At 30.3% G+C, this 13,850-nt stretch overlaps 1 protein-coding gene across 2 annotated transcripts in view; it reads right to left on the bottom strand.

The window, feature by feature from the left end:
* The window catches only part of LOC130441832 (growth hormone secretagogue receptor type 1), a 158,605-nt gene extending 147,268 nt beyond the window's left edge, over positions 1–11,337 (bottom strand). For both annotated transcript variants that reach the window (XM_056775651.1, XM_056775644.1), the window contains exon 1: positions 11,036–11,337. The gene's annotated coding sequence lies outside the window, so the exon portion shown is untranslated. The remainder of the gene's footprint in view (positions 1–11,035) is intronic.
* Between the last annotated feature and the right edge of the window lie 2,513 nt (positions 11,338–13,850).

Raw genomic sequence — 13,850 nt, 5'->3', positions numbered from 1 at the left:
CTCATCACTAATAATATTTAGTTGAAATCATTTAATGTTTGAACTTAGATCTAAAGACCTTAAAGTACCAATAGAACTAATAAAGCTCACGAAAATGACACTCGAAACCGCTCAAAGAAAAATTAAAATTACTAGAACTCTATCTACGTTGTTCAACATAATGCTGAAATTGATATTACGAAAAAACGGAATAAAACGGCTGGAACACTAAAAATAAAAATATGACAGTTGTTAGCCCATGCCGATGATCTGTTAATTTTGGCAGAAATATCGAACCTAAGAGTAAACGAGGAGAAATCCAAGTTCAGGAAAATGAACCATCTCAAACCACATAAAACAAACAGACTTTTAACAAATCCACTAGTAGTATCTTCGAACAGCAACTTATCAAAGACAATGGCGATGAGGAAGGAAGCATAGGAGTAAAGTTAACTAGGGGAAGTAAACAGGCAGTAATAATAAACAAGATACTGTTACGAACTCATCTCCGCCCTGGGGGATGGTCCTGCTTGGATATAGTGGAATTCTGAAATACGGCGAATGCGTCGCCTTTGATGAAATACCCGGAATTCGTTTGATCTTTGATTTTATATAAGTTTTTATGGCAAGCGGTTTATTTACATTGTTACTTTCGAATAATTTTTTATTATTTGTTTTGTTTCTTCATTTTTCTAGATTTTTTAAGATTTATTTTGGGATATATAAAGAGTTTTTGTAGCGCAGTCCAATTCAAGTTTATAATAAATAGTTATAGTGAACAGAGCAAAGTAATAGAGGAATTCAAATAAATTATTTAAGTGAGTTAAGTGATAAGTGAATTATTATAAGTTATTTAAGTGTAGTGTACAGTATTTAAATAAATTAAGAAATCAAGAGACAATATTTGTTAATCAACCCCACGAATAAAAAACCATATAAATAAATAGGGAAAACATTACAATACTAATCTTCGAAAAGTTGATTCTGGATCCGATTATTTGTTTAGCACCACAATTGAAAGTTGAAATTTGATTTTTGTTATTTGGGATAGAGAAATATCTGTAATATTTTATTTTAATTGTCACACAGAATTTATTTCCGTTTATAGTTTTCGCTTTGAAATTTAGTTTTTTCCAAAACAATCACTTCACTTCCTCTACTCTATTGTTTAAACAGAATAGGTATCTCTCTCTGGAAAAAATTGCATACATTTTCATTGTCTAAAAATTTTTGAATCCATTCAAGATATCATATGAACAGAATACTTTCAACCATATTTTCCAACGTCACATTCTTCTTGATATTTCTCCATTACTGATTCTAAGGTTAATTTCCTGTTCCTTAGAGGATTTTATACTATATAGTACTTGGTGTTTTGTAAACTCGTAATTTTGTTAATATCAGTTTTTTGATTTCTAAATACAAATTTCGTAACCTAATATTTCTGGACAAACTCTAAGATATATTAATTAAAGAATCATATTGGCAACATTGACAATTTTATTTTATTTATTCGCTTATTTATTAAAATTCTGGAATTCTCTTGGCAGCGTTTCGGAATTTTGTTACTTTGTTTACTTATATTTTCATTTGGAAATGAAAAGCAATTATGTGACATTGCAAAGCATGTTAACGAAAGATATTGGCTGGATTTATCAAAAATTTCATTATAAACAAACATTGATAATAAAATAAATAAAATATTGATTTGTATACATAATAAGATTTTTCAATAACTGATAATTTGGGGTGAATTTTGCATATATGAATTATACGTCATTGTGAAGTTTTTTAGATTGATGATGTTGAAAATAATAAAAATAATTTTCAACTTCTTTCATATTTGTAAGTCAAATGTCAAATTAACATAACCTAAAAACGGGTCTAACTTTAACCAGCTGTCAGAATTTTTATAGATTTTGTCTTAGAATCAGTTTATAATTTTAAAGACAATCATTAAAACAAATTTATTGAAATAAAGTTATGTTTAATGTAAAAAAATACAAATAAGAAGAGTTGAACATGTTAAATTTAGAATTTAGGTTGTAAAAATATAGTTAAGTTGATTATAACATTTACTAGGATCTATAACTATGAAACAATTAAAATTTTAAATTATGTATTAAATGAATATATAGAATATGAATAATAAATTATCCAATTGTATATATGAACTATTGAGAGAGACAGTGAACCAAACTTATATTTAAAAAAAAAAACTGGAAAATTCATAATTTTTTCAATATCTGTGGTATCTGTAAAACATTGAATAGTTATAACTGGGCAAAAGGTAAGGACATACAAAATAGAAAAGAAAGTGGGAGAGACTCCTTTACCGAAAATATTCATTTTCTCTCTCGTTCGAGACACTTTATCAATACTGCGCATGCTTGAGAATGCGCAGAACCTAACTGGAACCTCGTTTGAACAGCTTCCACTTATAGAAACTGTCCATTAAGGGGTATGGTCTACAAGTGTTGATTCTAATTGATTATTTGCTGATGATAAGTGGAGAGTGTGCAAATCTTGATAGTATATAGAGACTTTTGTGTGAACTAAAGTTAGTGAATTTCATTTATTGGTACGAATAAATGAAACAATTATACATGTGTGTCGAGATTTACATAAAAATTTAGAGATATCTATGAAAATTTAGATCAGATAAATCGGATAAATTAGAATGTTGAATTTTTGATTTTTTATTATCAGAATTATATGATTAAGTTGTTCGTAAATGATGTCAATGTTTCGTATACAGTGTAGAAATAAGTATTTTTGGAAATCAGTAGCTATCCATACATCAAACGAATTTCATTATTTTGTTACCCCGGGCGAAGATTCTCCTGAGAAACTATAACCAGGGAAGATCTGTTGAATATATCAACATAGGCAAAAACATACGACTATCAGGAACATCTGAAGATGTTATGTTTAGCAGACAGTGCAACGTGCAGATTATTTTACTTAGAAGACGAATATATGAAGTAGAAAACTAAAATCTCAAACATCTGGAGCCATTCCAAATTCAAAACATTCTAAGAGGAAAGAGATTGATTAGCTGTAAACACTGGTGATCAGGGCCGGATTAAGATAGGGGCTTGGGTGTCCAAGAGGGCCCCATCATTTGGAAATCATTCTGTATTTTTTGATATGTTGATACCACAAATCTAACGTATTGATACTATTTTGTGAATTTTTCCGGGTTTTCGAATTCTTTAAGGGGGCCCCGTCATTATTTTAGCCCCGGGCCTTATAAATCTTAATTCGGCCCTGCTGGGGATCCCAGTTCCTCAGCAATAAAAGGGAGTGCAATGAATCCTTTAGGTTGCAGTGTTAGCATATACATACATATTGTTTCCTTTTGTCTGAATCACACGTTGTCACTTTTCTGTTATCTAATAAAGTTGAAACTGTAGAAGATTCATTGAAAGTAACCAGGGCAGCTCGTTGCTAGCTGTAATATAATTAGTATCCCACTAAAGTCAATTAAAACTGCAGAAAAACAGTAATTAAAAGTATTTTTGGGATGTAGATATTATAAGGGTTGTCATTTTGAAAATGCCCTTTTTATTAATACTAAACAAAAACCGCCCTTTGGTCAAACTCAACATATTAACTTCCAGAAGTTCCGAAAACAGAAACCTTGAAATTTTTACCAGATACTCTATCACACACTAGATGATTGTACCTATATGGCGTCTCGCGAGGAAAGAGGATAAAAAATTTCTAGCCTAACCCAACTACGTATTTTCAGCTAGTTCGAAACTATATAAAAAAATAATTAAAAAATATTTTTATCCCTTTTCCAAGACGCTAAAAATCCTTTTAGGTACAATCATCTCGTGTGTGATGGAATATCTGGTAAAATTTCGGTGGGTTCCCGTTTTCTGAAATCAAGTCATTTTAAGTATTCAATCGCTAGAATTTTATTTAGTTATTCCAATGATATAGTCTTGTATGGCAAATAAGTTTTGGCATCAAGTGCCTGGATACCGTGTATATCACGAAACAATGATAGTAATTCCCAAAAATGATTAATTTAGGTTTTAAACCGATTAATATATTTTGAATTAATGATACCCATAAATATGGACGCTACCTCTCGTTCTCATTCACTTTCGGTAACAACTCTGTCAAAACTAGTGTTTTCATTATAAACAAGGAAACATAACCACAGAGATAATAGAATACGACTATAAAATTTATATATAGTCCCAAATTGTCCGCTTTCTGTGAAAAAGAAATGGAAACTTTTTTATACAATTGGAATAAACATGTGACATGAAATATATCGATAAATAACCCAAAAAAAATAAACGAAAAGAAGAGGCAATGTGTTGAATGTTTTTCTCGTTTTTATTTACAGAAAGATATATATGTTTACAATGCAAATAGTCATAAAAGTTCGTTTTTGAATTTCTGTTTTCCCGAATATTAGTCAAAGGAAAAAGCACGAAACCCGATCCTTATTTATAGAGCCAAAATTTTATTATTAAAAGCAACATTTGGAATGAAACAATAGACAAAAATCACAAGAATGAATTCGTGTCCTCGATCCTTTATTACACATTTCCTTTGATTATCAAAATCAATAAACAAAATAGTTGTCGAAATAGCACACATATAATAACCAGCACAACCAGTTTTATTTGTATAATATTGCTCATTATTCGCATATTTGCATGTGGATATTGCGAAATCGTTATAAATACCCACCAATAATTAACATATTTTAAATACGTTATTTCAGTATAATTTACTCGTTTAAAAAAATTTGCATACTTTCATAGAAATGAAAGTTGTGTCTAATCTGACGGAAGAGTTCAAATTAACAAATTATTAGTAAAGGGTAGTTAGCTTTGATTTACAAAGTGTAATTAACAGCATACCAAAAATGTTCTAATTTGTTAAATCAATGTTAACCATAAAACGATAGCAATCGGAGAGGTCCACTGACCTCAATATTCCGTTCGGTTGATTAATATTTATTTAACTACTAGGGCAAGAAGCTGGAATACTGTGCATTTCTGATACGCGGCAAACACCTGTATTAAGCCCATGATTAATGTCACCAGAAATGAATTATATAATCGACCTTTGTCGTTAGATATTTCTAATCAGGAGGTTCGTTTATAAAATTATTAAGTTGTTCTGGCCTTAAATTGTTTTCTTTTTTTATTTTATATTATTGACATATAAAAACACGTAATTTTAAATATAGAGAGTGTCTCATAAATAATGTCATAAAATACGGCATTCTTCAATATTTCTGGAGTCTTCACCTAATTTAGTCAACCCAATATTTTACTGTTCAAATAAATTTTTTTTGTTATTTTTATGCTAACAAATTCAATGAAAACTTTTATCGCTATTGATGGCTGCCAAACACATACAAAACAATGTGGCGTCTTCAAACTTGAAACATATGTTGAATACATTGTGTAGTTTCTAATACTCTGGTATTTCTCAAGCAGCTACCACCATCTCTAGGTTAGGTACTTCTGGGACCATCCTCGTAGAGTGCGCAATTAAGTTCCATATAATCGCACATTTATGATATGATATTTTAGTTTGAGTGCCTTGAATAATAATTATATTTAGATATGACGAGAATTATTCTCTTTAATAAAATAGAATAAAAAAAAATTATAACAAGGCATTTCAATTTATTAAAATGACATATCGAAAAAGAAGAAAGTTACACCCGAAGATATAGTTCCGATGTGAGAAAGTAACATCTACAGTATGAATAAAGCGTATGCGCGACTCACTCGCTCTATTTTGTATGATTGACCTTTGAAAACACGTAATTTTAAATATAGAGGGTGTCTCATAACTAATGTCATTTTTCATATGTGAAAATTCCCAATCCTCAATTAAAACATGACGTAATTTATCAGAACTAGTCTCTAATTTTATGAAGAATACAATTGCTTTATTTTCTTCTAATCATTCTCGTTTTGTTTATTGATGACGCAGTATTTTGTTCTATTTTATTTAAATTATAATTTATCATTCACTTTTTTCAGTATAACTAACTGTAAAGGCCCGTTTACACGAGTTTAGTGAGCAAGTATTTAGTTAATTTTAAGCCGTGTGAACAGACAGTTTAGTGTTTAGTACAGTACAGGTACTAAACAATAAACTGTCTGTTCACACGGCTTAAAATTAACTAAACACTTAACTAATTACTTGCTCACTGAACTCGTGTAGACGGGCCTTAAAACTGCGTTTCTGAGTGTATCTTTTCTAAAATATTTCTAATTGACTTGCAATTAACATCAACTTAGGTAACAGCTATGTGGATCCTAACTCAACCACTGACTGTGTTTCATCACTTGTTTTGTATCTACACATACTGTTTAGCATGATTAGTAAAGTTATACACTTTCTGCTGACGAGGAACATTTTGAAAGTGGTCAACAAATTTCAAAAAATTCAATTTGTAAAAATGTAGATGAATCTATTTTATTTCTTCAGTTCATATTATCGTTAACTAATGGTTTCAGTCATGTTATACTGAATAATTGTTTTTTAAGAATTCAGAATTATTCCGTACGTTTAGAAAATTTGTTGTTAATATGACAATGCCACAGTAAATGCTCCTAATGACCATTCATGTAATAATTATCAAAAAGAGTGATAATTTTTATTTCAGAAGCGATCTAGGTAAAATAATAATATATAAATTGTATTTTCACTCGAGAAAACGAAAATGACTTACAGTAATAATAAGTTTTATAAAAACACTTAGCAATCCGACAAACAGCAATAAAAGTCACATAAAACAGTAAATATCTACGAATTAATAAAAGTAGTAGGAATATAAATATAAATTAATGTCTCAAACGTGTAAAAGAATACATAAATTTAGAAATTTGACATACCAGTATTATGTTATAGTCGCCTAATGGATTCTACTAAAAAATTCAGATTTTTTTAAGGAGAATGGTGTGGAAACTGATTGTCGAAGTTAATGTTTGGAAAATAAAAGTTTCATGATCAAAATTTCGCTTTTGCAGAAGATACGACAGCATATTTGTTAAAAAATTAGTTTAAAGAACATACTGATTTGCTGGAGGTACTTTGGTACTTTGGCAAGACGCTTCGACAGGCGTCAACAACGAAGCGTTCTGATACATTTCATATTCGAGGATGGTCCCATAAGTAATAACAAAGAGAACACAAAAATTTTGGAATAAAATATACTTATTTTTCAACGTAATCTCCTTTTAGCTGCATACACGTTTCCCAGCGATGTATAATAAGTTCGTTAATAATAAGAATCGTCAAGATCTTCAAATTAGCCATTAACTCCCGAAATCACCTCTTTGACCACTGTGCCATTTTTACAGGTCTAGGAACAGAAAATAATCCGAGGGGGCTAAATCTGGGGAATAGCGGTAGCAATTAAAACTTTAATTTATTAATTTTGGTCATTGCAATAACAGATGTGTGAGCTGGTGTATATTCTTGATAATACAACAGTTTCTTCTTAGCCAAATACGGCCGGTTTTGCTTGATTTCTTCGTTCCTTTCTCAAGATAGTCAATGATCAACATTTCTGGAGTCGTCACCTCATTTGGTCGACCACTGTCTTCGTAGGTCATATTTTACGCTTGATAACGAAGGGGTAGTCTCACCAAGAGTAGAATATAGTTCAGCTTCTATATTAGTTGAGCTAAGGCCATTCAAATATTTTTTTTTATTTCTATATACAAATTCAATGAAAACTTTCGCTATTGATGGCTGCCAAACAAATACTAAGCAACGTGGCATCTTCAAACTTGGAACATATTATGTACTTTCTCTAATACAGTGGTATTTTTCAAGCAGCTACCGCCATCTATATGTCAGGCCAGGTACTTCTGGGACCATCCTCATAGATTGCACAATTAAGTTCTATATAGTCGCGTCATTTATGACATGATATATTAGTTTGGATTTCAATGCCTTGACCTGAGGTGACGAAGGAATATTTACGGGTATCAATAAAGCGCCAGCCGCGGCTCACTGGTTCTGTCGACTCCTCACAAACCGGATACGTGCCATATCGAATAATTTTCGTTTGAAAATATTTAAATTCACTACCAGTGCGAAGCCGTGTAGTCGTATTCAATAAATTTTTATTAAAATTGTAAAATTGCTCGTTCGTTGAGTTAAAAAAATTATACTGTTATATTAAAAAGCTTAAAACAGCTCTCTTAATTCGACGTTAAGCGATTAAACTTTAACGTTATTACACTTTAAAATTGAGCCCACTCCATCCAACAAGACATGAAATGAATGCAAAAACGTAGAACTAGGGTAACGATGTTGTTAAGTAAGCTTTACCAGAGAGTATTCAAATATATTTCGGAATTAAACTAATTGTTTAATAATTTACGTTGATATTTAGCAAGTTTTCAATATAATTTTGAGTAAAAAATGAGAAAAAACTGTCAACTTATATCCAGAATAAAAAGTACGATATTTTAAGAGCTATTAATAAATTTCTAAATGGTCCTTTTGTATTTGATAGGTCGAGTGTTTATGTTGTTTTAGACGGAAATGGATCCGGCTTTTATGAAACACAGGAAGGCGTTTTCATTTAAAGAGTAGTAGTAAATATTATATCTCAAACTTAAGCTCAAATTTATTAATACATTTTGTATTTGATACTTTTTATTAGCTAACAAAAAATATTAACTGGAAATTATAGCTGAAAATCAAGCTCAAATTTATTAATTCATTTTGTTTTGTAACTATTTACTAACTTTCAAAAAAATATAAACTGTTTACATCAGTAATTACCAAAATGGTCCGAGTGCACTCAGAGGTTCACGGGAAGCTCTACAACGTGTGTGTGTGCTTGAATTTACATAGTTATATCTGATTCACAAAAACTAGCAAAAAGTATTTTGAAAGTGCTTTACGAGGAAAAAACTTCTGGTTTGGATAATCATTTTTCGAAAACCCCGTCGTACATAGATATGGAGTAAATTCTTTTTCCATCCTCGAAACACTATGAAACTTTTTTTTCATAGTTTTTTTCCAGTCTACCAAAAAAGAAGTCTTCAGAATAAAGTAATATATTTATGTTTTATCATATTTATATATTATATTTATAATTTAAGAACTGAAAGCACTTCATTTTTAAATAGGTCTATTCAAAGTTGTATAGTAGTTATATTCTCATTTTGTTGAGCAAAAAAACTGTAGAAGTAAAAAATAGTAAAGGATTCTGCCGTTTTTCATTGTTAAAATAATTAAATTATATTATAAAGGAATAAAAAAACATAAATTATAATAAGGCAGGATTTTTATATTGGAATTTTATGTAGATTATAATTTATTTTATTTCTTGAGGGTTATGTATATGTTAACTAGATCTTCTCTAAAACTGGCAGTTGGTAGTGGTCGAAACCCTTTTCATATAACTTTACCTTCTTCTTCATCGTACGCTAGGACTTAGTCCTGTGTTTGCATCAATGGTTGCCTAGCTGCAGCTGGGCTGGTAAAGACCAGTTTTTATACTTTATACTTTATACATTTTGTCCACGGGGTCTCTCTATTCCCTTCGTCGATTTCTCGCCCACCTCACTACGTCCTGGATGTCACATATCTACCTTATTTCATCATTTATTTTGTACTCAAATAATGTGTCCCGCTATTGATCTCAGCGTTCGCATTTCACTAGTTCTTAAAAGCTGATTAGTCATGTTATTCTCTGATCTGGTCTCTATGGCGTATGCCATTACTGGTCTCCTGAGTTTGCTCCTGGTAGTCATACATTCCGAAAAATTACATCTCATCCCTGATATTAATGACGCCTTTGTTGTTTGAGCTTTCACTTCAATCTTTAGATTTCTATTACTAGGTTTTATATATATATATATATATATATATATATATATATATATATATATATATATATAAAATTCTTTTGATTGTAATTACAATTTATATGGAGTATAATCAATTTATTAGACAACATTAAATTTGTTTATCCGAGGACTTCAAGGCATTATGGTGAACATAACCATGAGTTATCTTTTAAATGTCTATCAAACTTTTTTAATTTCTGGAAGTTCTGAAACATGACTGTCGAGATATCAACTTCACAAACAACTTCCCTTTATTTTCCTTATCAACGTGAATTTTACCCAACATTCCGATTCTTCCCATTTTTTTAAAGTCTATCAAACCTATAATTCCAAAGAAAGTAATTACTTTGATGATAATGTGAAATATAAGAAAAAGTTACCATAGAAATTTAAGAGAAAGATACAGATGGTATGAACTAACTTATAAGTTATACTAGAGAAAAAAACGAAGACGAAAAATTTTTAACAAAACAAAGAAAAGTATCAATAATAAACGATCGAAAATGTGAAAAATTTTCATAATAAGTCCTCACAAAAACGGAGATGTGTAAATTGATGTTAAAATAAGATTAGAAACGGATTAAAAAAGATAACGAAAATTACAGATAGAAAATAAAATTTTATTATGAAGTATGATTAATTAAAAAGAGCTGGTGGCACTGATAGTATATTGGTACAAAGAAGGCTACAAAAAGATTAGTTATGAATATGTTTTGTGCCAAAATTCTTTAGGGGCAACAATTTTTAGCGATTGATCGATAAGGATAACTAAGTGCCAGAAAATGTGGTTAAATTCCTTACCGACCTCTCAAGAACTGAATTGTAAACACAGTAAATTTATTGCTTATATTTAGTGATATTTCAATCACGCAGATGTGTGAATTGATTGAATTGGATTGAATTTTTATTGTTTGCAAATTAAAAAACAAAACTATTAATCATAAATGATATATTAAAACTATGTGATTTTACGAAATTATATAATAAACAAATGATTTTGACATTTTCTAATATATTTTTGTATATTTAACAAAAATATATGATTCAGCTAAAAACAAATTTGAAAATTAATGAATTAATTTTTTAATAAAATTATTGGAGCATTTTCACCTATTTACTCAGAGCCAAGCAAACACAATGATTTTTTCGAAAGATATATTCAAAAAAATATAAACAAAAACTCGACTTACTAAACCTCCTTTCTTTCTAAACTGTCACTATTATCAGTAAAGTTTCACCCGAAAATTTTTTTCATTATCAGTCTCACAAATATTCGACAATGGTTAATAAAAATTCATTTTCAATCACAACAGTCCCCATACACAATTAATACACGATTGGAAATAATTTTTGTTTTAAAAAATAAAATAAAAATCAATCAATAACGATGTCAATCATGCTTTTCAAATCTATTGGCATATTTGTGACATAATAAGAAAGCACCACGTAATATCAATGGAACCGCTTTCATGAAAGTTTGTACGAACATTACGGGCAGTGTAAACTGACTGGCATCCTCATGGTAAAGGCGGTAAGATGCGCTGTTGCCGGCACAAGAAAGCAGAAGCCGGCTAAATTTTCTTACAAAAATTATACTACAAATACAGATTCTTGTTTAGCCTTATTTTTATATAACTTATCAAATTATGACTCACAATATCAACTTAATCATATGAACACATATCAATCAGAAACATACTGAACAAATGAATCCTTTCGTTGGCTATTTACCAATTAGTATAAATTTGACTATTAACTAAGTAGTAATTTCTAGAACTGTTAAGGATATTTGTACTGAAGACACTACACTGCACTGACATTCAAATTTACACTGTCTGACGCGCGTTTTGTTAATTAATGATCATCTTCAGAGACTGAACGTTAAATTTCTTTTTTTTACCTTGAGTCTTTGAATACTTGAAGGTTAGTATGCAACTACTTGATAGAGACAGTGCGGACACAAGAGGGTGACTGCCAAAATAAATTATTTCCTTATTTTTTTTTGTTGAAAATACTATTGAACCCTTGAAAAGTAAGTGATTATGTATGTGAGAATATACATTATGATTTTAGAAGCGTTATTATAAAAAGGAAAATTATTAGTAAAATAGTCGAGTTTGGGTTAAACAGAGCGGCCATTCTGTATCTATCAAGTTACTGAAATTTCAATTAATAAAGTTATAGCTGTCCCTTGATGAATTACAAAATTATTTTTCAGAGCAGTATCAATGATATGATTCCATTAATATCGAAGATATGCATTTTTTTAGATTTACAGATTGTGGTCGCAGTAGATTCGAAAGGACAATAATTCGATTTTTTCTTTTATAAGAAAATAGATAAGGGCCTTTCTGGGAACACAGCAGCTTTTCTATAACGTTTGTCGAGATTTATTGGCTTCAATTAAATCATTTTTTCCCGTAACAATCTTAGAACATATATAAATATTCACTTTTCAACCCCCACTTCGGAGGGGTTGAAAAGGGATGGTATGGGTGAGTGTTCCACTTACAAATTTTAAAAAATTAGCTTCGATCACCCTTAGAAAGAAAGTTACGGAGGGTTAGGTTAGATTAGATTGAAGTTTTATTGAAGTTGCTGAAGGTGGATGTCTAGAGCATCCTTAAAACAATTCCGTTGGAATTACCCATCGGCCAACCCCTAAAAAAATTTTGCGGGGTTGAAATATTGCAAAAACAGGTATTTCCAAACTATAGCAAATATGAAATTATTGAGATGTAATCTATACCTGTTTATGTATTCAGGTTTTTTATTTGCAACAAGCTTCTTCTCACAGCTCCTTTGCCCTCCTCTCCCGATCTCGCAATTGTTCGAAAAGTATGTTTCTATCAATACTTATTAGACAATATATCGATATGTAAACACATTAATTTGTATTTACATTTCACTTACCCCTACCATCTCCTGAAATTTCAACCCCCTCCGAAGTGGAGATTGAAAAGTAAATATTCACCTTTACTTCATAGTAATACCACGATACTATAGGTGTTAATTCTTTCTTGGGATGTGATTAGACTACTGTATGATATGAAGAAATAACGCAAGGTATATATAAACATTTGAAATACCACAATAAACAAGGTGATAGATTAATTGCTTTCAAATATTAAATATTATTAACGTATACTATGCGAACATTTTTAACTAACATGAAGTACACTAAAAAAATTATATTAAATTTGCATTGTCAAATATAGTTTGAAATATATAATGAATATTGGAATTTAAATATTTTTCTGTGACTTGGCAACATGGCAAGGCGCCAGTTTCATTCACAGCAAGTTACTACCAATGTAGCCATCCAATAGCTTCCTTATTCTATCGAGCGCAGACGCCAACGCCACGCGGTTTTCATATCTCATTCTGCTTTATTGTGATTTTCGCGAAATTCTGATGACTGATATTTTTCCATATTCTAATTTCAAACTTGATGGATAATTTTAATAATCGATCAATCTTCGTTCGATCAATTATGAACGTTCTATCAAGCATAGTTGGTTTAAATGCGAATTTTCAACTGACGTAGCGTATTTGTTGCAAAATTTTTGTTAAGCGAATAAATGAGATTTGAGATATTATTTATTATGATTCATGAAAAACAAAGCTTATTTGATCAATGAAATGGAATATTGACATGTTAAGTACCTGATATACGATATTTTTTCTCCATTTTAATTTTTATTTTTCAACAACAACTCCTTTTAAGTCAAGGGAAGCTTTAACCCTTCCAAATAATGGTGGTCGTTTTTGTCTTAATGGAGTCTATGTATGATGAAAATCTGTCTCCTGCAAATGGAAGTCTGATGTTAGGAAACAGGAATAAGTCGCTCTTTTACTTCAAATTCAGTCGTTCTTTATAGTTGATGAACAAAATCCAAAAAAGCACTTCTATCGATGAAAACGTCTTTGCTATCTTTGGACCAGGTCCGACATTTGCAACCCACTGTCTTGACTATTTCTCGTTTCAGAAATGTATTGATAGAT

The sequence above is a fragment of the Diorhabda sublineata genome, chromosome 1 (genome assembly GCF_026230105.1).
Source record: "Diorhabda sublineata isolate icDioSubl1.1 chromosome 1, icDioSubl1.1, whole genome shotgun sequence".
In the NCBI taxonomy this organism is placed as follows: Eukaryota; Metazoa; Arthropoda; class Insecta; order Coleoptera; family Chrysomelidae; genus Diorhabda; species Diorhabda sublineata.
Note: the sequence above shows the minus strand (reverse complement) of the source record. Positions and strands in the feature narration are given on the sequence as shown.